Source organism: Callithrix jacchus, chromosome 10, assembly GCF_049354715.1.
Source record: "Callithrix jacchus isolate 240 chromosome 10, calJac240_pri, whole genome shotgun sequence".
In the NCBI taxonomy this organism is placed as follows: Eukaryota; Metazoa; Chordata; class Mammalia; order Primates; family Cebidae; genus Callithrix; species Callithrix jacchus.
In genome coordinates, this window is record NC_133511.1 from 128,510,369 (window position 1) to 128,535,069 (window position 24,701).

Consider the following 24,701-nt stretch of genomic DNA (forward strand, 5'->3'; position numbering starts at 1 on the left):
ACAATCTTGCATGAACTGCACATGTACCTCAGAACCTAGAGTAAAATTTAAAAAATGACTGCTATTACACTAAAAAAATAAAAATAAAATAAAAAGAGCTGAAAACAGATGCTGGCAGAACTTGAGAGAGAAGAGAACACTTGTACACTGTTACTGGGAATGTAAATAAATTCGGCCACCATGGAGTGCACTTTGGAGATTTCTCAAACAACTATGAGTTGAACTACTATTTGACCCAGCAATCTTATTATTAAGCATATGCCCAAAGGAAAATAAATCATTCTACCAAAAAGACGCATACATCCGTCACATACATCCATATGTTCATTGCAGTGCTGTTCACAGAAGCAAAGACGTGGAATCAACCGGTGCCCATCAGTGGTGGATTGGATAAAGAAAATATGGTCCATATACACCATGGAATACGACATGGCCATTAAAAAGAATGAAGACATTTCTTTTGCAGCAATATGGATGCAGCTAGAAACAATTATTCTAAGAGAGTTAATGCAGAAGCAGAAAACCAAATACCACATATCCTCACTTATAAGTGAGAGCTAAACATTGAGTCCACATGGACAGAAAGATGGAAACAATAGACACTGGGGAACCAGAGGAGGGAGGAAGAAAGGGAGTGGGCAAGGGCTGAGAAACTACTGGGTGCTACCGTCACTGTTTTGGTGATGGATTCATTCCTACTCCAAAGCTCAGCATCACACAATACACCCGTGTGACACAACTGCACACAGACCACCTGATTCTAAAATAACAGTTGGAGAAAAAAGTTCTTTCTATACTCTAGATACTAGATGTTTATCAAACGTCGGATCTGTAGATATTTTCTTCCATTATGTACGTGGTTCTCTCACTTTGCTGACAGGTTAGAAGCCCCCTTCTCCCACATCCCTTCTGACTCCATGTTTGGGTCCCTTCCAGGAACACTCCCTGGTGGAAGCGTCTTTCCCTCTCCTGGGTTTCCCCTCTGGGGTCCCCTTCCAGGAACACTCCCTGGTGGAAGCATCTTTCCCTCTCCTGTATTTCCCCTCTGGGGTCCCCTTCCAGGAACACTCCCCTGGTGGAAGCGTCTTTCCCTCTCCTGGGTTTCCCCTCTGGGGTTCCCTTTCTCACTCTCTCATGGAGGCGCCTTTCCCTCTCCTGGATTTCCCCTTTGGGGTCCCCTTCCAGGAACACTCCCTGGTGGAAGCGCCTTTCCCTCTTTTGGATTTCCCCTCTGGGGTCCCCTTCCTCACTCTCTCGTGGAAGCGCCTTTCCCTCTCCTGGATTTCCCCTCTGGGGTCCCCGACCACACTCTCCTGTGGAAGCCTGTCTTCCCTCCTAAACCCCATCTCTATTCCCTTCCACTCAGCGTGGAAGCTCTTTCCTCTCCTGGGTTCCATCTTTCTGGATTCTCTCACTCAGTGTGGGAGGAGCTTCCTGCCCTGGTTTCCCCCTCTGGGAACCTGCTCATTCAGCGTGAGAGTTCGCTTTTCTCTCCTTTTTCTCTCTTTAAATGAATCACTTTCTACAAACACTTTTGAGTCGCATTTCCTGCGCACTGCGCCATGGTCCCCTCTCTCATCCTTGAGAGGCCGGGAGACCACGAACCTGGAGAAACGTCCTCTCAGGGGAGGTGAGGGCGCCCTGAACCCCTGAACCCCAATATTACATGCTTACTTGTAACAGTTTAATAGATTTCACTCTCCGCCTTCCGCCATGAGGAAAAGCTCGCTGAGGGCCTCCCGAGAAGCCGAGCAGAGGCGGCTGCCCTGCCTGTGGAGCTGCGGAACCATGAGCCAGCCAAACCTTTATCCTCTATAAATTACCCGGCCTCGAGCATTTCTTTAGTGCAAGGAAAGAACGGTCTAATACACCCAGAAAGCTGAGAATGGCGTGAGTGAAACATAACGACCATGGATGAATTTCAAAACCTAAAAACATAAAATTAATATTATAGGGGGAGTCAATGCAGGAACATGAAGGCACTTGGGCAGAGGCTGTCACCCACTGGTCACATGTGGTCAGCAGCGAGCAGGAGACCAGCACCCTGGGGCTCTGTGGGAAGCACCCACAGCCTGCAGCTGAGGTTTTAATTATAGGGGCCAAAAAATGGGGAAAAAGACAAATTTAGCACGCAAAGAAAATAGATGCTCATCTGAGTCAGGAGGAAGTCACCACCAAAGAGGAAAATAATAGAGCTCTGGAAAAGTAGTGAAAACAGTCACAAGGAAGGGCCCCTGTGTCTTGCCTGACTCTGGACAGGTATATAGAGAGCCCAGGCTCAGGGGACTCCACACCTGCACCTCCCTCTCTTCTCCTCCTCTACCTACTCCACCCTCAACCCACCAGAAACATGGGCTGCTGTGGCTGCTCCGGAGGCTGTGGCTCCAGCTGTGGGGGCTGTGGCTCCAGCTGTGGTGGGTGTGGCTCCAGCTGCTGTGTGCCCATCTGCTGCTGCAAGCCCGTGTGCTGCTGTGTGCCAGCCTGTTCCTGCTCTAGCTGTGGCTCCTGTGGGGGCTCCAAGGGGGGCTGTGGCTCTTGTAAGGGCTCCAAGGGGGGCTGTGGCTCTTGTGGGGGTTCCAAGGGGGGCTGTGGCTCCTGTGGAGGCTCCAAGGGAGGCTGTGGCTCCAGCTGCTGTGTGCCGGTCTGCTGCTGTGTGCCAGCCTGTTCCTGCTCTAGCTGTGGCTCCTGTGGGGGCTCCAAGGGGGGCTGTGGCTTTTGTAAGGGCTCCAAGGGGGGCTGTGGCTCTTGTGGGGGTTCCAAGGTGGGCTGTGGCTCCTGTGGAGGCTCCAAGGGAGGCTGTGGCTCCAGCTGCTGTGTGCCGGTCTGCTGCTGTGTGCCAGCCTGTTCCTGCTCTAGCTGTGGCTCCTGTGGGGGCTCCAAGGGAGGCTGTGGCTCTTGTGGCTGCTGCCAGTCCAGCTGCTGTAAGCCCTGTTGCTGCTCCTCAGGCTGTGGGTCATCCTGCTGTCAGTCCTGCTGCTGCAAGCCCTGCTGTTCCCAGTCCAGCTGCTGTAAGCCCTGCTGTTCCCAGTCCAGCTGCTGTAAGCCCAGCTGCTCCTCCTCAGGCTGTGGGTCATCCTGCTGCCAGTCCAGCTGCTGCAAGCCCTGCTGTTCCCAGTCCAGCTGCTGTAAGCCCTGCGGCTGCTCCTCAGGCTGTGGGTCATCCTGCTGTCAGTCCAGCTGCTGTAAGCCCTGCTTTTCCCAGTCCAGCTGCTGTGTCCCCGTGTGCTGCCAGTGCAAAATCTGAGGCTCTAGTGGGAATTCTCAGGTAGCTCCTAAAGATCTGTGCTTCCCAACAAGTGACACCCCTGACGCATATCCACTTCCAGAGCTGAACAATGAGTCCTCTGCTCAGGGCTTCTTTCTCCAGCCCTTGAGGAAATGGATGAACAATTCCCTATGAGGATATCCCATGACCCAGGCACTCTTGCCCCTCCTTCCCACATGCCCCGATGTGTCTCAGCCGGACTGCACCTGGACACGGCCCTCATGTCAAGGAGGTGCCTGGAATTCCCCTTCCTGATAATTCCATGGGAGACAGCAAACCTTTCTTTCCTGTGTCTGCCAGGAGTTCCATGGCATTTGCAGATGGATGTCCTATAACCCAAATGATCACGTGTATCTAGGGAAATCCAAAATGGGTCTGGGTGCAGCACTAAATAAATTCTCCACCCCTCAGCCTGGGTCGCACTGACTCTTTTCTTCCAGTCTCTGTCTCATTGGCAAACTGGCCACGTGTTCTTCCCCTCCCTCCCTGAGAGCTTATTCCTCCCACTGCTGTGACTGTTTGCCAGGCCCAGATCCCATTACCCCCAGAAACAGTCGTTGAACTGCTTAATGGAGGAATCACTAGTGTCCTGGATGAATGAATGAGGATGAGTGAATGAATGAGTGAATGAGTGAGTATGTCTCATTAGCACACAGGGAGCCACAGCTTGTCTCAATGGAATTTAGTCTGTTTTGGTCGGAATCATGGACTCCTGGTTCTTCCCCATAGGAGGCTATGTTTACGGGAGAAGGAGATTTTTGCCCTCAGTGTCTAGGAAGGGGTGTAATGGGAGGTCTCTGTGCCCAGCCAGGGCCCAGAGTGGGGGTCAAGCCGGGAGAGGGGGAAGCGGGACCACAGTAAGCTGTGTCCCTGAGATGCTCTGTAGGACGGCAGTGGAAACTGCTGCTCCAGGGACCCAAGGCGCTTTGGCCGAGCACAGGCTGAGGTGCACCCCCCATCTCTGGGCTCAGAGTGAGGAGGAATTCAGGTGCCCCATGACAATTCAAAGGCTGCACAGCTTTGGTGTGGCACAGGGAGGAACAAAAGGGACTATTCTCAGCCTGATAATGAACATCCACCAACAACAGACAACACATTTAATAGTGAACACCCGAATGCTTCCCCCTAAGATCAGGAGCAAGGAAAGGATGTCCACACTCAGAACTTCTATACAACATTTCACTGAAGCTCTAGCCAGAGGAATATGATGGGAAAAGGAAATAAAACGCATCCAGGTTAAAGAAAAAGAAAGCAAAACGTTCTCTATTTACACAAAACCTCACCTTATATTTAGACAGCCCTAAGGGACACACACAGACACATGTACACACACAAACACACACACACACACACTCAGAAAACATTAGGCCCAATAAATGAGCTCAGTGGAGTGCAGGCCGCAAGGCCCATACACAAAGTCAGCTGTGTTTCTATGACCAGCAACGAACAAGCTACCCAGGATGTAAGGAACAATTCCATCAAAACTAATGTTATTTTTAGGAACAAATGCAACCAAAGCAGTATGAGGCTCAGACCTTAACACGACAAAACGTAGCAGGACCCAAGTAAGTGGGGGAATTCCCATGTTCGTGTACTGGAAGATCTAATATTGTGAAGATCAAAACTCTCCAGAAAAACATTGATCTATGAATTCAACGTAATTCCTATCCACATCCCAGGTCTCTTTTTGCAGAAATTGACAAGGTGATTCTAAAAGTTATGTCAACATTCAAGAGACCTTTAATAGCTAAAACAACCTTGAAAAATGTAAAACAAAGTTGAGGACTCAATGTTCTCCAATTTCTAAATGGGCTACAAAGCAAACAGTAATCAAGGCTGATGGTGCCTGTCTAAGGATAGAAAGATGGATCAGTGGAGTAGATGCCAGAGTCTGGAGATAGAGCCTCACAGGTGTGGTCAATGAATTTTCAACAAGAGTAAGAAACAATTCATGAGAAAAAAGGAACCTTTCAACAAACGATGCTGCTGAGACAACTGGATGTCCATATGTGAATGAATAAATGTGGATCTTTACCTCATGCCATATACCAGACCAATGAAAAACAAACAAACAAACAAATAGTCAGTGACCTAACAGACAAAGCCAAACTAGAGGACGGTTAGAAGAAAAGCAGGTCACAACCGACATGGACACGTGGAAACTGATTACACTAAAGAGCTTCTGCACAGCAAGAGAAACTACCAGGGGTAAGCACTCATCCTACAAAATGGGTGAAAATGTTGACACACTGTGCATCTTACAAAGGTCTAATATCTACAGTCTACAAGGAACTTAAACAAATCAACAAGCCAAAAACAGATTACTTCTTAAATTGTGAGGAAAGATTATGAACAGACACTTCTCAAAAGAAGACAGGCACATGGTCAACAAATACATGAAAAAGTGTTCCACATCACTAACCATCAGAGGAATGTAAGTCAAAACCACCATGAGATACCATCTCATATCAGCCAGAATGGCTTTTGATAAAAAACAAAAACACAAAACAAAATTAAGTAAAACACTGAAGGAAACTTCAGGCCAATATCCATGATAAGCATCGATGCAAAAATACTGAATAAAATACTTGCAAACCGAATGCAAAAGCACAACAAAAAGCTTATTCATCGTGATCAAGTAGGCTTCATCCCTGGGATGGAAGCCTGGTTCAACCTATTCAAGTCCGTAAATGTGATCCATCACATAAACAGAACCAAAGACAGAAACCACATGATTATTTCAATAGCTGCAGAGAAGGCGTTCTACAAAATTCAACAGCCCTTCATGCTAAAAACTCTTAATACCGAATGATCAAAGATGGCCGATTGATAAAAGCTCGGGATTGCAGCTCTCAGTCTAAGCGCAGAGAACTAGAGGATGCCACACTTTCAGACAAATTCTGGCTGCTCATGGAGCAGAAGATCCCCAGTGGAGGAACCACACGTGTCACCAGCGCGACTCTTGTGGCCAGTGCAGCAGCTTCACCAGCACCTCGGCGCGGCAGCTCTCAGAGCAGAGTAAACAGGGCCGGCTCCCCTTCTGACCGAGGTTTGGAGGACCCGCATGGGTCCCCAGCATGACTCCTGAGACTGGCGCAGCAGCTGTGATGACACCTCAGTGCGGCAGCTCTCGGCACAGAGTAAACGAGACTGGTTCCCCTTCTGACCAAGGTTTGGAACCCGAGGAAGGCAGAGTCACCCATTACAGACACAAGAAGGAAGCCAGACAGGAGAATCCTGGACAGAAAAGCACCATCAGTTTTAACGCCGCCGTTCTGGCCCTGGGAACTAACAACTTGGACGTCCACTCAAGAGACCTAATCTGAAAGTTGGTAATTTCAACGACGACAGGAGGATAAATTTACAATGATGGGAAGAAACCAGCGTAAAAAGGCTGAGAATACTCAAAATCAGAACGCCTCTCCCTCTACAGAGGATCACAGTTCCACATCAACGAAGGAATAAGGATTGATGGAGAAGGAGCGCATCCCAATAACAGAATCATGCTTCAGGGAATGGATAATAAGAAACTTCTGTGAGTTAAAAGAACATGTTGTAGCCCAACGTAACGAAACTAGGAACTTTGAAAAAAGGTTTGACGAAATCCTATTGAGAATAGACAGCTTAGAGAGGAATATAAGTGAATGAATGGAACTGAAGAATACAATACAGGAACTCCGAGAAGTATGCACAGGTTTAAACCCTTGAATTGTTCAAGCAGAAGAAGGGATATCAGAGGTCAAAGTCCAACTTAATGAAAGAAAACAAGAAGTTTTTCTTGTTTAGAAATATTAGAGAAAGATTAGAGATAAAAGGATAAAAAGGAATGAGCAAAGTCTCCAAGAAATGTGGGACTATGTGAAAAGACCAAGTTTACGTTTGATAGGTGTACCTGAATGCGACAGAGAGAATGAATCCAAGCTGGAAAATATTCTTCAGGATATTATTCAGGAAAATTTTACTGAACTAGCAAAGCAGGTCAATATTCAACCCCAGGTAATACAGGGAACACCACAAAGATATTCCTCAAGAGGAGCAACCACAAGGCACATAATTGTTAGATTCACCAGGGTTGAAACGAAGGAGAAAATACTAAGAAGAGCCAGAGAGAAAGGTCAGGTTACCCACAAAGGCAAGCCTAACAGACTTACAGCAGATCTCTCAGCAGAAACTCTACAAACTAGAAGAGAGTGGGCGCCAATATTCAACATCCTCAAAGAACAGAACCTTCAGCCCAGAATTTCATATCCAGCCAAACTAAGTTTCACAACTGAAGGAAAAATAAAATATTTTATGAACAAGCAAGAACTCGGAGATTTTACTACCACCAGGCCTGCTTTACAAGAGCTTCTGAAAGAGGCATTACACACAGAAAGAAACAACCAGTATTAGCCTTACTAAAAATATACCAAAAAGTAAAGAGCATCAACATAAAGAAGAATTTTCATCAATGAATGGATCAAACAGCCAGTTAACATCAAATGGCAGTAACCCTAAATTTAAATTGACTACATACCCCAATAAAAAGACAGAGCCAAAACCCAACAGCATGTTACATCCAGACATGTTTCACATGCAAGGACACACAAAGACTCGAAACAAAGGAATGGAGAAAGATTTACCAAACAAATGGAGAGCAAAAATAAATAAATAAATAAATAAATAAAAAGCAGGAGTTGCAATTCTCGTAGCGGATGAAATAGATTTTAAAGCAACAAAGAGCACTCCAGCCTGGGCAACAAGAGCGAAACTCCGTCTCAAAAAAAATAAAGAAAGAAAGCAACAAAGATATAGTGGTAAAAGGATCAATACAACAACAGGAGCTAACGATCCTAACACCCAGATACATAGAGACTTACATTCAATGAGACAGAAAATTAATAAGGATATTAAGGACTCAAACTCAGATCCGGAACAAGTAAACTTAATGAATATTTATAGAGCTCTCCACTCCAAACACATAAAATATACATTCCTGTCAATACCACATCACACCTACTCATAGGTTTAAATTAAACATTGATTGGCCATTATTAATATCCATTTTTTTTGAATAAAGCAATATTTTCATTCACCCTCCCTCTCTCTCTTCCTCTCTTTCTCCCCTTTACTCATTTTTTTCTTTCATTCTCTCAGTAAAAACTCACAATAAACTATGTATCAATAGAACGTATCATAAAATAATAAAAGATATTTATGACAAACCTACAGCCAATATCATACTGATTGAGCAAAAGCTGGAAGAATTTCCTTTTAAATCAGGCATGAGACAAGGATGCCCTCTCTCACCACTCCTATTCAATATAGTATTGGAAGTTCTAGCCAGAGCAATCAGGCAAGACAATGAAATAAATGTATTCAGTTAGGAAAGGAGGAAGTTAAACTGTCTCTATTTGCTGATGACATAATTGTATATTTAGAAGACCCCATTGTCTTAGCCCCAAACCTGCTCAAACTGATAAGCAACTTCAGCAAAGTCTCAGGACACAAAATCAATGTGCAGAAATCACAAGCATTTCTATACACCAATAACAGACAAACAGAGAGCCAAATCGAGAGCAAACTCCCATTCACAATTGCTACAAAGAGAATAAAATACCTAGGAATACAACTCACAAAGGATGTAAAGGACCTCTTCAAGAAGAATTACAAACCACTGCTCAACAAAATAAGAGAGGACACAAACCGATGGAAAAACATTCCACCCTCATGGTGAGGAAGAATCAATATCATGAAAATGGCCATTCTTCCCAAAGGAATTTCTAGATTCAACACTATCCTCATCAAACTACCAAGGACCTCTTCACAGAACTGGAAACAAACCTCTTTAAACTTCATATGGAACCACAGGAAAGCCCCATAGCCAAGACGATCCTAAGCAAAAAAAAAAAAAAAATAGCCAGAGGCATTACTGCCAGACTTCTAACTATACTACAAGGCAATAGTAATCAAAACAGCATGGTACTGGTACCAAAACAGAGACATAGACTAATGGAACAGAACAGAGGCCTTGGAGGCAATGCCACACATCTACAACCATCTGATCTTTGACAAACTTGACAAAAACGAGCAATGGGGAAAGGACTCCATGTATAATAAATGGTGCTGGGAAAACTGGCTAGCAATGTGAAGAAAGCAGAAGCTGATCCACTTTGTGACACTTTTTTTTTTTAAATCTGGTATAATTAATTCAATTTCTTTTCTTTTCTTGATATGTATTTTTAAGTATATATCAAATATGTATATATGTGTGTGTGTATAATGTAGACAGAGAGAATGCTGTTATTCTAAGTGAAGTAACTTAGGAATGGAAATCCGAACACTGTATGCTCTTATTTTTTTTTTTTGAGGGAAAAAGAAAAAAAGAAGGAGAAAAAAAGAAAAAGAGGGAAAAAGGAATATTACTTCATTCCTAGAATGGGTTTCAATAATGGCCGATCAATATTTTGAGTGTTTAAAGTGGTTAATGCATATTATATGTGTTTAAAATGGAGACCTCTATTGTGTTTATTTGTTCTGGCTCTGAGTTCAAGTCCTGGATATCGTTATCAATTTGCTGTCTCATTGAATCTAAATCTCATTATGTGTCTTATGTATCTGGGTGTTAAGATCTCTTATTGTTGCATTAATCCTTTTACCCTTGCATCCTTGTAGCTTTGAAATCTATTTTATTAAGTGTGAGAATTGCAACTCCTGCTTTTTATTTATTTATTTTTGCTCTCCATTTGGTTGGTGAGTCTTTTTCCATCCCCTTGTTTTGGGTCTTTGTATATCTTTAGATATATTGTTAGATTTTATGGATAATGTATATTTTGTGTGTTTAAAATGGAGGGCTCTATTGAGTTTATTTGTTCTGGATCTTAGTTCCAGTCCCAGATATCGTTATCAATTTTCTGTCTTGTTGAATCTAAATCTCATTATGGGTCTTATGTATCTGGGTGTTAAGATCTCTTATTATTACATTAATCCTTTTATCCTTGTATCTTTGTAGCTTTAAAATCTATTTTGTCAAATGTGAAAATTGCAACTCCTGCTTTTTACTTATTTATTTTTGCTCTCCATTTGGTTGGTACGTTTTTTTTTTTCCAACCCTTTATTTTGAGTCTATGTATATCTTTGGATATACCGTTAGATTTTGTCTCTATCTTTTGATTGGGAGATTTGGTCGATTTAAATTTAGGGTTGCTGCCATTTGATATTAACTGGCTATTTCGTCCTTTCGTTGATAAAAATTCTTCTTTATGTTAATGCTCTTTACTTTTTGGTGTATTTTTAGAAAGGGTCATACTGGTTGTTCCTTTCTGTGTATAATGCTTCTTTTAGAAGTTCTTGTAAAGCAGGCCTGGTGGTAATAAACTCTCTGAGTACTTGCTTGTTCCTAAAAGATTTTATTTTTCCTTCAAATGTAAAGCTTAAATTGGCAGGATATGAAATTCTGGGCTGAAAGTTCTGTTGATTGAGTATATTGAATATTGGCCCCCACTCTCTTCTAGCTTGTAGGGTTTCCGTTGAGAGATCTGCTGTAAGCCTAATAGGCTTACCTTTATGGGTAACTTGATCTTTCTCTCTGGCTGCCCTTAATATTTTCTCCTTCGTTTCGATCTTGGTGAATCTAATGATTATGTGCCTTCGAGTTGGTCTTCTTGAGGAATATCTTTGTGGTGTTCTCTGTATTGCCTGGGGTTGAATAGTGTCCTGCTTTGCTAAATTAGGAAAATTTTCCTGGATAATGTCCTGGAGAGTATTTTCCAGCTCGAATTCATTCTCTCTGTCACATTCAGGTACACCAATCAAGCATATATTAGGTCTTTTCACATAGTCCTATATTGCTTGGAGACTTTGCTGATTCCTTTTTATCCTTTTTTCTCTATTTTTGTCTTGTTTTGTTTCATTAAGTTGGTCTTTGACCTCTGATACCCTTTCTTCTGCTTGATCCATTCGTGTGTTTAAGCTTGTACATATTTCACTAAGTTCTCGTGTTGTATTTTTCAACTCCATAAGTTTATTTGTATTCTTCTCTATATTGTCTATTCTTTTCAACATTTCATCTAACCTTTTTTCCAAGTTCTTAGTTTATTTACATTGGGTTAGAACAAGTTCCTTTAACGCCCAAAAGTTTCTTATCATCCACCTTTTAAAGCCTACTTCAGATAATGGAACACAGTCCTTTTCCATCAGGGCTTGTTCTGCTGCTGATGAGTCCTTTTCCATCAGGGCGTGTTCCGTTGCTGATGAGTCCTTTTCCATCAGGGCTTGTTCCGTTGCTGATGGGCTATGATTTTGGGTATACTCGGCCTTCTTAGGCTGTTTTTTTCCCTTCATTGTAGATGAACCGCCTTTCTAATTAGGATTCTAAGTCGACGTCCAACTTATTGATTCCCAGTGCTGGGATCCGAGCAACCCACTGTGGCGGCCTAAATAGCAGCGATAAGACTGATGGTGCTCTTCTGCCCGGGAATCTCTGGTCTGGCTTCCCTCTTGAGTCTGCAACAAGCGGCTCTGACTTCCCGGAGCTCCAAACTCCAGTCAGTAGGGGAAGCAGTCCCGTTGGCTCTGCATGAAGAGCTGCTGCGCCGAGACGCCGGCAAAACCGCTGCGGTGGCCACAAGAGTCGCGCTGGCGACCCGTGGGGCTCCTCCACTGGGAATCGGCTCATCGGTGAGTGACAAAAATTCGTCTAAAGATGTGGCATCGTCTCGTTCTCTGAGCTTTCACTGGGAGCTACAATGCTGAGCTGTTAGTGTTCGGCCATCTTGGATCGATCTCTCTGTGACACCTTACACTAAAATTTACTCCAGATGGATTAGAGATTTAAACATAAAACCTAACACCAGAAAAACCCTAGAAGAAAACATACGCAAGAGCATCCAGGATGTAAGTATGGGCAAGGACTTCCTGACTAAAATACCAAAACCATTGGCAACAAAAGCCAAAATAGACAAATGGGATCTAATTAAACTCCACAGCTTCTGCACAACAAAAGAAACAATCATTAGAATGAACTGGCAACCAACAGAATGGGGAAAAAATTTTTGCAATCTACCCATCTGACAAAAGGCTAATATCCAGAATCTACAAAGAACTAAAACAGATTAACAAGAAACAAACAAACAAACCCATTCAAAAGTGAGCAAAGGATATGAACAGACACTTTTCACAAGAAGACATATATGAGGCCAACAAACATATGAGAAAATGCTCATCGTCACTGGTCATTAGAGAAATGCAAATCAAAACTACATTGAGATACCATCTCACACCAGTTAGAATGGCAATCATTAAATAATCTGAAGACAATAGATGCTGGAGAGGATGTGGAGAAATAGGAACACTTTTACATGGTTGGTGGGAGTGTAAATTAGTTCAACCATTGTGGAGGATGGTGTGGCGACTTCTCAAGGACCTAGAAACAGAACTTCCATTTGACCCAGCAATCCCATTACTGGGTATACACCCACAGGACTATAAATCATTCTGTTATAAAGACACATGCACATGTATGTTCACTGCAGCACTGTGTACAATAGCAAAGACCTGGAACCAACCCAAATGCCAATCAGTGATAGACTGGACAAGCAAAATGTGGCATGTATTCACCATGGAATACTACACAGCCATAAAGAATGATGAGTTTGTGTCCTTTGCAGGGACTTGGATGAACCCGGAAACCATCATCCTCAGCAAACTGACACAAGAACAGAAAACCAAACACTGCATGTTCTCACTTATAGGCGGGTGCTGGACAATAAGAACACGTGCACTCAGGGAGAGGAGCATCAGACACTGGGGGTGGGGGGTTAGGGGAGGGACAGTGGGGGTGGGGAGGGATAACATAGGGAGAAAAGCCAGATATAGACCAAGTGGGAATAGAGGCAGTAAACCACCTGGTTATGTATGCACCTATGCAACAATCTTGCATGAACTGCACATGTACCTCAGAACCTAGAGTAAAATTTAAAAAATGACTGCTATTACACTAAAAAAATAAAAATAAAATAAAAAGAGCTGAAAACAGATGCTGGCAGAACTTGAGAGAGAAGAGAACACTTGTACACTGTTACTGGGAATGTAAATAAATTCGGCCACCATGGAGTGCACTTTGGAGATTTCTCAAACAACTATGAGTTGAACTACTATTTGACCCAGCAATCTTATTATTAAGCATATGCCCAAAGGAAAATAAATCATTCTACCAAAAAGACGCATACATCCGTCACATACATCCATATGTTCATTGCAGTGCTCTTCACAGAAGCAAAGACGTGGAATCAACCGGTGCCCATCAGTGGTGGATTGGATAAAGAAAATATGGTCCATATACACCATGGAATACGACATGGCCATTAAAAAGAATGAAGTCATTTCTTTTGCAGCAATATGGATGCAGCTAGAAACAATTACTCTAAGAGAGTTAATGCAGAAGCAGAAAACCAAATACCACATATCCTCACTTATAAGTGAGAGCTAAACATTGAGTCCACATGGACAGAAAGATGGAAACCATAGACACTGGGGAACCAGAGGAGGGAGGAAGAAAGGGAGTGGGCGAGGGCTGAGAAACTACTGGGTGCTACCGTCACTGTTTTGGTGATGGATTCATTCCTACTCCAAAGCTCAGCATCACACAATACACCCGTGTGACACAACTGCACACAGACCACCTGATTCTAAAATAACAGTTGGAGAAAAAAGTTCTTTCTATACTCTAGATACTAGATGTTTATCAAACATCGGATCTGTAGATATTTTCTTCCATTATGTACGTGGTTCTTTCACTTTGCTGACAGGTTAGTAGCCCCCTTCTCCCACATCCCTTCTGACTCCATGTTTGGGTCCCTTCCAGGAACACTCCCTGGTGCAAGCGTCTTTCCCTCTCCTGGGTTTCCCCTCTGGGGTCCCCTTCCTCACTGTCTCATGGAAGCGCCTTTCCCTCTCCTGGATTTCCCCTCTGGGGTCCCCTTCCAGGAACACTCCCTGGTGGAAGCGTCTTTCCCTCTCCTGGATTTCCCCTCTGTGATCCCCTTCCAGGAACACTCCCTGGTGGAAGCGTCTTTCCCTCTCCTGGATTTCCCCTCTCGGGTCCCCTTCCAGGAACACTCCCTGGTGGAAGCATCTTTCTCTCTCCTGGATTTTCCCTCTGGGGTCCCCTTCCAGGAACACTACCTCGTGAAAGCGTCTTTCCCTCTCCTGGATTTCCCCTCTGGGGTCCCCTACCACACTCTCCTGTGGAAGCCTGTCTTCCCTCCTAAACCCCATCTCTATTCCCTTCCACTCAGCGTGGAAGCTCTTTCCTCTCCTGGGTTCCATCTTTCTGGATTCTCTCACTCAGTGTGGGAGGAGCTTCCTGCCCTGGTTTCCCCCTCTGGGAACCTGCTCACTCAGCGTGAGAGTTTGCTTTTCTCTCTCCATTTTCTCTCTTTAAATAAATCACTTTCTACAAACACTTTTGAGTCGTATTTCCTGCGCACTGCGCCATGGTCCCCTCTCTCATTCTTGAGAGGGCGGGAGACCACGAACCTGGAGAAACGTCCTCTCAGGGGAGGTGAGGGCGCCCTGAACCCCTGAACCCCAATATTACATGCTTACTTGTAACAGTTTAATAGATTTCACTCTTCGCCTTCCGCCATGAGGAAAAGCTCGCTGAGGGCCTCCCGAGAAGCCGAGCAGAGGCGGCTGCCCTGCCTGTGGAGCTGCGGAACCATGAGCCAGCCAAACCTCTATCCTCTATAAATTACCCAGCCTCGAGCATTTCTTTAGAGCAAGGAAAGAACGATCTAATACACCCAGAAAGCTGAGAATGGCGTGAGTGAAGCATAACGACCATGGATGAATTTCAAAATCTAAAAACATAAAATTAATATTATAGGGGGAGTCAATGCAGGAACATGAGGGTGCTTGGGCAGAGGCTGTCACCCACTGGTCACATGTGGTCAGCAGAGAGCAGGAGAACAGCACCCTGGGGCTCTGTGGGAAGCACCCACAGCCTGCAGCTGAGGTTTTAATTATAGGGGCCAAAACAAATGGGGAAAAAGACAAATTTAGCATGCAAAGAAAACAGATGCTCATCTGAGTCAGGAGGAAGTCACCACCAATAAGGAAAAAAATAGAGCTCTGGAAAAGTAGTGAAAACAGTCACAAGGAAGGGCCCCTGTGTCTTGCCTGACTCTGGACAGGTATATAGAGAGCCCAGGCTCAGGGGACTCCACACCTGCACCTCCCTGTCTTCTCCTCCTCTACCTACTCCACCCTCAACCCACCAGAAACATGGGCTGCTGTGGCTGCTCCGGAGGCTGTGGCTCCAGCTGTGGGGGCTGTGGCTCTGGATGTGGGAGCTGTGGCTCCAGCTGCTGTGTGCCCCTCTGCTGCTGCAAGCCCGTGTGCTGCTGTGTGCCAGCCTGTTCCTGCTCCAGCTGTGGCTCCTGTGGGGGCTCCAAGGGGGGCTGTGGCTCTTGTGGGGGTTCCAAGGGGGGCTGTGGCTCCTGTGGAGGCTCCAAGGGAGGCTGTGGCTCCAGCTGCTGTGTGCCGGTCTGCTGCTGTGTGCCAGCCTGTTCCTGCTCTAGCTGTGGCTCCTGTGGGGGCTCCAAGGGAGGCTGTGGCTCTTGTGGCTGCTGCCAGTCCAGCTGCTGTAAGCCCTGCTGCTGCTCCTCAGGCTGTGGGTCATCCTGCTGTCAGTCCAGCTGCTGTAAGCCCTGCTGTTCCCAGTCCAGCTGCTGTAAGCCCTGCTGCTCCCAGTCTAGCTGCTGTAAGCCCTGCTGCTGCTCCTCAGGCTGTGGGTCATCCTGCTGCCAGTCCAGCTGCTGCAAGCCCTGCTGTTCCCAGTCCAGCTGCTGTAAGCCCTGCTGTTCCCAGTCCAGCTGCTGTGTCCCCGTGTGCTGCCAGTGCAAGATCTGAGGCTCTAGAGAAAATTCTCAGGTAGCTCCTAAAGATCTGTGCTTCCCAACAAGTGACACCCCTGATGCATATCCTCTTCCAGAGCTGAACAATGAGTCCCCTGCTCAGGGCTTCTTTCTCCAGCCCTTGAGGAAATGGATGAACCATTCCCTATGAGGATATTCCATGACCCAGGCACTCTCGCCCCTCCTTCCCACATGCTGCGATGTGTCTCAGCGGGACTGCACCTGGATAGGGCCCTCATGTCAAGGAGGTGCCTGGAATTCCCCTTCCTGATAATTCCATGGGAGACAGCAAACCTTTCTTTCCTGCCTCTGCCAGAAGTTCCATGGCATTTGAAGATGGATGTCCTATAACCCAAATGATCATGTGTATCTAGGGAAATCCAAAATGGATCTGGGTGCAGCACTAAATAAATTCTCCACCCATCAGCCTGGGTCGCACTGACTCTTTTCTTCCAGTCTCTGTCTCATTGGCAAACTGGCCACGTGTCCTTTTCCTCCCTCCCTGAGAGCTTATTCCTCCCACTGCTGTGACTGTTTGCCAGGCCCAGATCCCATTCCCCCCAGAAACAGTCGTTGAACTGCTTAATGGAGGAATCACTAGTGTCCTGGATGAATGAATGAGGATGAGTGAATAAATGAGTGAATGAGTGAGTATGTCTCAATAGCACACAGGGAGCCGCAGCTCGTCTCAATGGAATTCAGTCTGTTTTGGTCGGAATCATGGACTCCTGGTTCTTCCCCATAGGAGGCTATGTTTACGGGAGAAGGAGATTTTTGCCCTCAGTGTCTAGGAAGGGGTGTAATGGGTGGTCTCTGTGCCCAGGCAGGGCCCAGAGTGGGGGTCAAGCCAGGAGAGGGGGAAGCGGGACCACAATGAGCTGTGTCCCTTAGATGCTCTGTAGGACAGCACTGGGAACTGTTGCTCCAGGGACCCAAGACGCTGTGGCCGAGCACAGGCTGAGGTGCACCCTCCATCTCTGGGCTCAGAGTGAGGAGGAATTCAGGTGCCCCGTGACAATACACAGGCTGCACAGCTTTGGTGTGGCACAGGGAGGAACAGAAGGGACTATTCTCAGCCTGATAAAGGACATCCACCCACAGCAAACAACACACTTAATAATGAAGACCCGAATGCTTCCCCCTAAGATCAGGAGCAAGGAAAGGATGTCCACACTCAGCACTTCTATACAACATTTCACTGAAGCTCTAGCCAGAGTAATATGATGGGAAAAGGAAATAAAACACATCCAGGTTAAAGAAAAAGGAAGCCAAACATTCTCTATTTACACAAAACCTCATCTTATATGTAGACAGTCCTAAGGGACACACACACACACACGTACACACACACACACACACACACTCAGAAAACAGGCCCAGTAAACGAGCTCAATACAGTGCAGGCCACAAGGCCCATACACAAAGTCAGCTGTGTTTCTATGACCAGCAATGAGCAAGCTAACCAGGATGTAAGGAACAATTCCATCAAAGCTAATGTTATTTTTAGGAACAAATGCCACCAACGCAGTGCGAGGCTTGGATCTTAACATGGCAAAATGTAGCTGGACCCAAGTAAGTGGGGGAATTCCCATGTTCGTGTACTGGAAGATCTAATATTGTGAAGGTCAAAACTCTCCAGAAAAACATTGATCTACGAATTCAACGTAATTCCTATCCACATCCCAGGTCTCTTTTTGCAGAAATTGACAAGGTGATTCTAAAAGTTATGTCAACATTCAAGAGACCTTTAATAGCTAAAACAACCTTGAAAAATGTAAAACAAAGTTGAGGACTCAATGTTCTCCAATTTCTAAATGGGCTACAAAGCAAACAGTAATCAAGGCTGATGGTGCCTGTCTAAGGATAGAAAGATGGATCAGTGGAGTAGATGCCAGAGTCTGGAGATAAAGCCTGAAAGGTGTGGTCAATGGATTTTCATCAACAGTACAAAACAATTTCATGAGAAAACAGGAACCTTTTCAACAAACGATGCTGCTGAGACAACTGGATGTCCACATGTGAAAGAATGAATGTGGATCTTTACCTCATGCCATATACCAGACAAACACAAAACAAACAAGCAAATAGTCAGTGACCTAACGGACAAAGCCAAACTAGAGGACGGTTAGAAGAAAAGCAGGTTAAGTCTTTATGACCTTGGAGTATGAAATGGTTCTTAGAGAATGACACCGAAAGCACAAGAAAAGAAAGGAAAAGCTAGCTAGATTAACTAACTCCATCAAAACTAGTCATTTTTGTGCTTCTAAAAGCACTATCAAGAAAATGAAATGAACCAACAGAATGGGAAAAACTACTTTCAAATCACATATTTGGTCACGAACTTGCATTCAGATATATAAGGAGTTCTTAGTACTCAAGCAGGCAATCCAGGTACAACCTTCGCAGAGAATTTAAATAGGCATTTCCCAAAGAAGATAAACCAATGGCTGAAACGCACGTGAAAAGGGGCTCATCACCGATTCATGTATTTGCGTGTGACTGCTGGTCCCCTAAGGCATAGGAAACTCAGCTGCAGTCCAATCACCTGTGCGCATGATCTCACGCTCACTCGTATTGGCTGAGAATAAACCTCCACATGTATTCTACAGCATTTGCCTTTTTTCGTCAGCAGGTCACTAATTCGGGATCTTTCTGCTCTTTAAATGCATGTGTTTATGGTTATAAACTTCTGCCTCTGCCCTGCTTTTGCTGCATGGGCAAGTGTGGGTATGTTGTGTTTTCGTTTTCATTTGTCTCAAGGTATCTGTCTTGTGACTCCTCTGCCTCGTTGGTTAAGAGTGTGCTGTTTATTTTCCACATGATTGTGGATTTTCTGGTTTTCCTTCTGCTATTGATTTCTAGTTTTGTTCCATTGTTCTTAGAGAAAGCACTATGTACTTTCAATATTTAAAATGTGCTGGAATTCCTTTTGTGGCGTAACATATGTCCCATCCTGGAGAAAGTTCCATATGCGGCTATGGCAAAGGTCTATTCTGCTCTTGTTGGATGGAGTCATCTCTGTAGCTCTTTTACTTCCAGTTTCACTATAGTGCTGTTCAAGCCTTTTATTTTCTTATTTGTCTCCTGTCTGTTGATCTATACATATAGATGAAAATATTCAGACATGATTTTTCTTTGTAGTCCCCATTGTAATCATGTAAGATGTAATGACATTCTGTTTCAAACCAAGAACTATTTAACTTTAACTATACACAAAACTCTACAACTAAAGAGCTTCACTCTTCTCACTGTTTTTAATGTCACCAAATACATATTTATTTGCCTACTGTATATTATATAGCCACGGAAATGGCTTTACACTTAATTTTTGTGTGTTTTCATTTAAATTTCATACAAGAATTAGCAGTGAGCTTAAGCACCAAAATGACATTACTACGTAGTACTATATTCTTCTATGTATTCACCTTTACTGGAGAAATTTATATTTTTAGATTACTTTCTAGTATTCTTTCTTTCACCTTGAAGGACTTCCTCTAGCATTTCTTGCAAAGCAGGTCAAGTAAGAATGAACTTCCTCAGCTTTGGTTTACTGGGAATATCTTAATTTCTGCTTCATTTTTGAAGGACAGTTTTCTTGATGGATAGCTTTTATCTGTCAGCATTTTGAATGTATCATCCTGCTCCTTTCGAGCCTGCAAGGTTGCTACTGAGACATCTGCAGTTATCTGAAAGCTCCCTTGGGTGTGATGAGTTGGGTTTTTTTGGTGGGGGGAGGGAAGGAGGAACGGAGGGAGGCAGGAAGGGAGGGAAGGAGGAAGGGAGGGAGGAAGGAAGGGATGAAGGAAGGAAGGGAGGAAGGGGCAAGGGAGGGAAGGAGGGAGGGAGGGAAGGGAAGGAAGGAATTCAAGCAATGAGAGAGACATTGCCAACCTGGATCTAGAAGTTTACAAGTTGATTTCTTTTTTTGAGAGAAGGAAAGAAAAAAAAAATGAGTAGAGAAAGAAAGAGGAAGAGAGACAGGGAGGGTGAATGAAAATATTGCTTTATTCTGAAAAAAAAAAGGGGGTATTAATAATGGCCAATCAATGTTTCATTGAAACCTATGAGTAGGTGTGATGTGGTATTGACAGGAATGTGTATTTTATGTATTTGAAGTGGAGAGCTCTATGAATATTTATTAAGTTTACTTGGTCCGGATCTGAGTTGTTGCTTTATAGATTCTTTTTCTTAGAGTTCTGGCACTCTAATCATAGTATGAGTCAATGTGGGTCTCTTTAGATTTATTCTGGTTGGAGTTGTTTCAGCTTCTTGATTGCGTATGTCCATGTTTTCGCCAATATTTGGGAAGTTTTGGTTATTATTTCTTTCAATAAGCTCTCTGCCCCTTTTCTCACTCTTCTCTGTCTTGGAAAATCCCATAATGTACATGTTAATCCACTTTCTAATCCACTTTCTAATCTCCCATAAGTCTCTTGGGCTCTCTTCACTTTCCTTCATTTCTTTTAAATGTTGGCTGCCCTGACTTGATGATTTTTTTTTTTTTTTTTTGAGACCGAGTTTCGCTCTTGTTACCCAGGCTGGAGTGCAATGGTGCGATCTCGGCTCACCGCAACCTCCGCCTCCTGGGTTCAGGCAATTCTCCTGCCTCAGCCTCCCGAGTAGCTGGGATTACAGGCACGCGCCACCACGCCCAGCTAATTTTTTGTATTTCTAGTAGAAACGGGGTTTCACCATGTTGACCACGATGGTCTCGATCTCTTGACCTCTTGATCCACCCACCTCGGCCTCCCAAAGTGCTGGGATTACAGGCTTGATCCACCGCGCCTGGCCTCATTTCTAATTATGTGGTCAATTTTAGTGTAGATGTGATGTGGTGCTGAGAGAAATGTATATTCTGTGGATTTGGGGAGGAGAGCTCTGTAAATGTCTGTTAGGTATGCTTGGTCCAGATCTGAGTTCAAGTTCTTAATATCCTTGTTAATTTTCTGTCTCATTGATCTGTCCAGTATTGACAATGGAGTGTTTAAGTCTCCCACTGTTATTGTGTGGGAGTCTAAGTCTCCTTGTAGGTTGTTAAGAAGTTGCTTTATGTATCTGGAGGCTCCTGTATTGGGTGTGTATGTTTAGGATCGTTAGCTCTTCTTGTTGCATTGATCCTTTTACCATTATGTAGTGCCCTTCTTTGTCTCTTTTGATCTTTGTTGGTTTAAAGTCTATTTTATCAGAGACTAGGATTGCAACTCCTGCTTTTTTTTTTTTTCTCTACATTTGCTTGGTAGATCTTCCTCCATCCCTTTACTTTGAGCCTATATGTGTCCTTGCACATGAGATGGGTTTCCTGAATATAGCACACCAGTGGATTTTTACTTTTTATCCAATTTGCCAGTCCATGTCTTTTGATTTGGGCATTTAGCCCATTTACATTTAAGGTTAATATTGTTATGTGTGAATTTGATCCTGCCATTTTGATGCTAGCTGGTTGTTTTGCCCATTAGTTGATGCAGTTTCTTCATTGTGTCAATGGTCTTTACCATTTGGCACATTTTTGGAGTGGCTGGTACTGGTTGTTCCTTTCTGTGTTTAGTGCTTCTTTTGGGAGCTCACATAGGCAGGCTGGGTGGTGACAAAATCTCTCAGCAATTGCTTGTTAATAAAGGGTTTTATTTCTCCTTCACTTATGAAGCTTAGTTTGGCTGGATATGAAATTCTCAGTTGAAAGTTCTTTTCTTTAAGGATGTTGAATACTGGCTCCTACTCTCTTCTGGCTTGTAGGGTTTCTGCCGAGATCTGCTGTGAGTCTGATGGTCTTCCCTTTGTGGGTAATTCGACCTTTCTCTGGCTGCCCTTAGCATTTTTTCCTTCATTTCAATGCTGGTGAAGATGATTATGTGACTTGGCATTGCTCTTCTTGAGGAATATCTTTATGGTGTTCTCTGTATTTCCTGGACTTGAATACTGGCTTGCCTTGCTAGCTTGGGGAAGTTCTCCTGGATAGTATCCTGGAGAGTGTTTTCCAGCTTGGATTCATTCTCTCCGTCACATTCAGTTACACCTATCAAACGTAGATTAGGTCTTCTCACATAATTCCATATTTCTTGGAGTCTTTGTTCATATCTTTTCACTTTTTTCTCTAATCTTGCCTTCTTGTTTTATTTCATTGAGTTGATCTTCAATCTCCGATATCCTTTCTTCTGCTTGGTAAATTTGGCTATTGAAACTTGTGTATGTTGTGTTTGTCAGCTCCATCAATTCATTTATATTCCTCTCTATGCTATTTATACTCACTAGCATTTCATCTAACCTTTTTTCAATGTTCTTAGTTTCTTTTCACTGGGTTATAACATGTTCTTTTAGCTCAGAGAAGTTTATTATTACCCACCTTCTGAAGCCTGTTTCTGTCAGTTCATCAGACTCATTCTCCATCCAGCTTTGTTCCCTTGCTGGTGAGGAGTTGTGATCCCTTGTAGGAAGAGAGGCATTCTGGTTTTTAGTGTTTTCATCCTTTTTGCACTGGTTTCTTCCCATCTTCATGAATGTATCTACCTGTGGTCTTTGTAGTTTGTGACTTTCAGATGGGGTCTCTGTGTGGACATCCTTTTTGTTGATGTTGAAGTTATTTCTTTTTGTTTTATTAGTTTTCCTTCTAGCAGTCAGGCCCTTCTGCTGCAGGACTACTGGAGGTCACTCCAGGCCCTGCTTGCCTGGGGATTACCTGTGGTGGCTGCAGAACAGTAAGGGTTGCTTCCAGTTTCTTCTGTTATCTTCCTCCCAGAAGGGTACCTGCCAGATGTCAGCCTTAGCTCTCCTTTGTGAGATGTCTCTTTGGATATATGGGAGTCAAGGAGCTGCTTGAGGAGACAGTCTGTCTCTTCTAGGAGCTCAAGTGCTGAGCTGGGACTTCTATTGTTCTGTTTGGAGCTGCTGGGCAGGTATGTTTAAGTCTGCTGCAGTGGAACTCATAACTGCCTTTTTCCCTGGTGCTCTGTCCTGGGAAGGTGGAGCTTTATTTATAAGTTCCTGATGTGCTGCTGCCTTTTTTCAGAGATGCCCTGCCCAGTGAGGAGGTAGCCTAGTCACGGTCTGCCAGCAGAGGCATTGCTGAGCTGCCGTGGACTCCGCCCAGCTGCTGTGTGAAATTCCTTGTGGTTTTGTTTACAGAGATAGAGTTAGAACTGCCTCAGTAATGGTGGACTGCCTTGGTAAAGGCAGAGTGCCTCAGTAATGGTGGAGTGTGTCAGTAGTGGTAGACTGCCTCAGTAATGGCTGATGCCCTTCCTTGCACTGAGCTGGTCCATCCCAGGTCCAGCTGCACTTGTTGCAAAACTCTCAATCCAGAGCTTTTCAGATTGCTGGTCTTTGTGGGGCTCCCTGTTTCAGCCCCCTTTTTTTCAGTTCAATGGGCAGCTCTGTATCCCACATGTTACAGACACCAGTTGAAACGGCCAACAAGATTTGCATAAGTTTTTGTGTGTAGGCCCACTGCACCGGCTGAAACAGCCATGCTGGAAACTGTGGTGCTTTTCAGCCTGGGAATCTCCTGATCTGTAGGCAGTAAAAGCTCGTTTGGAAATGTGGTGATTACTCACCCTCTGCATTGTTCTTGCTGGGAACTGCACTCCAGAGATGTTCCTATTCGGCCATCCTGGATCTCCCCACATTATTGTTTTAACCTCATTTAGGCGATAATGTTTTTTTCTTATCAATTTCAAATGCTGTCATTAGAATGTGGAATTTTTCCTATTTGGTACTCTGTCTGGTGTTTCTATTTTTTTGCGTTTATCTGTTGGATCTTCATGTAATTGTGTGAAGATAGTTTAATTATCTAATTGTAAGAACTGTTTTTATATTTGGTCTCCTCTCACTTCAGGATTTTCCTGGCTGTTTACTTATTTTTTATTATTTCATTTTTTTGCTTGTTTTTTGTGTGTGTGCTCTTTCTTTGTAGAGACAAGGTCTTCCTCTGTTTTCCAGGCTGCAGTGCAATGGCACCATCATAGCTCACATTGTTACCTCAAACTCTTCAGCTCAAGCAATCCTCCTGCCTAAACCTTCCAAGTTGCTAGGACTACAGGTGCACGCTACCGTGCCTCACAAATTGTTAAGAATTTTTTTGTATAGATGGTGTCTCACCATGTTTCCTTGCTGGTCTTGAACTCCTGGCTTCAAGCAAATCTCCCAACTCAGCTTCCCAAAGCCCTGGTTAATAGGCATGAGCCACAGTGCCAACCCTGCTTATTTTCTGTGTATGAATATTTTATTTAGTATATCTAGTTTTTAAAATTTCCTTCAAATTTTTGCCTGGATCACCTTAAATGTATAAATTGATTTAGAAAGAATTGATTTAATTATGGTAATATTAACATTCCTATCCAATAAAAATTTTCTATTCATTTATTCCCAACATTTTTTTCTGTCATTTTACCATTCTCTCCACATAGATGTTTAAAGACATTTTTATTAAAACATTTATTGAAGTAGAATTTCATGGAGGAAATGCACATAAGATGACAGCTTAATGAAGTTTTGCAAACTGAGCCACGTATCTGCAGCACCTGGATTTAGAAACAGACATCGCCCAA

General features: G+C 43.9%; 1 pseudogene; it reads right to left on the reverse strand.

Moving 5' to 3' along the window:
• Positions 1 to 2,110: 2,110 nt before the first annotated feature.
• LOC144577929 (uncharacterized) lies at positions 2,111 to 16,355 on the reverse strand (annotated as a pseudogene).
• Between the last annotated feature and the right edge of the window lie 8,346 nt (positions 16,356 to 24,701).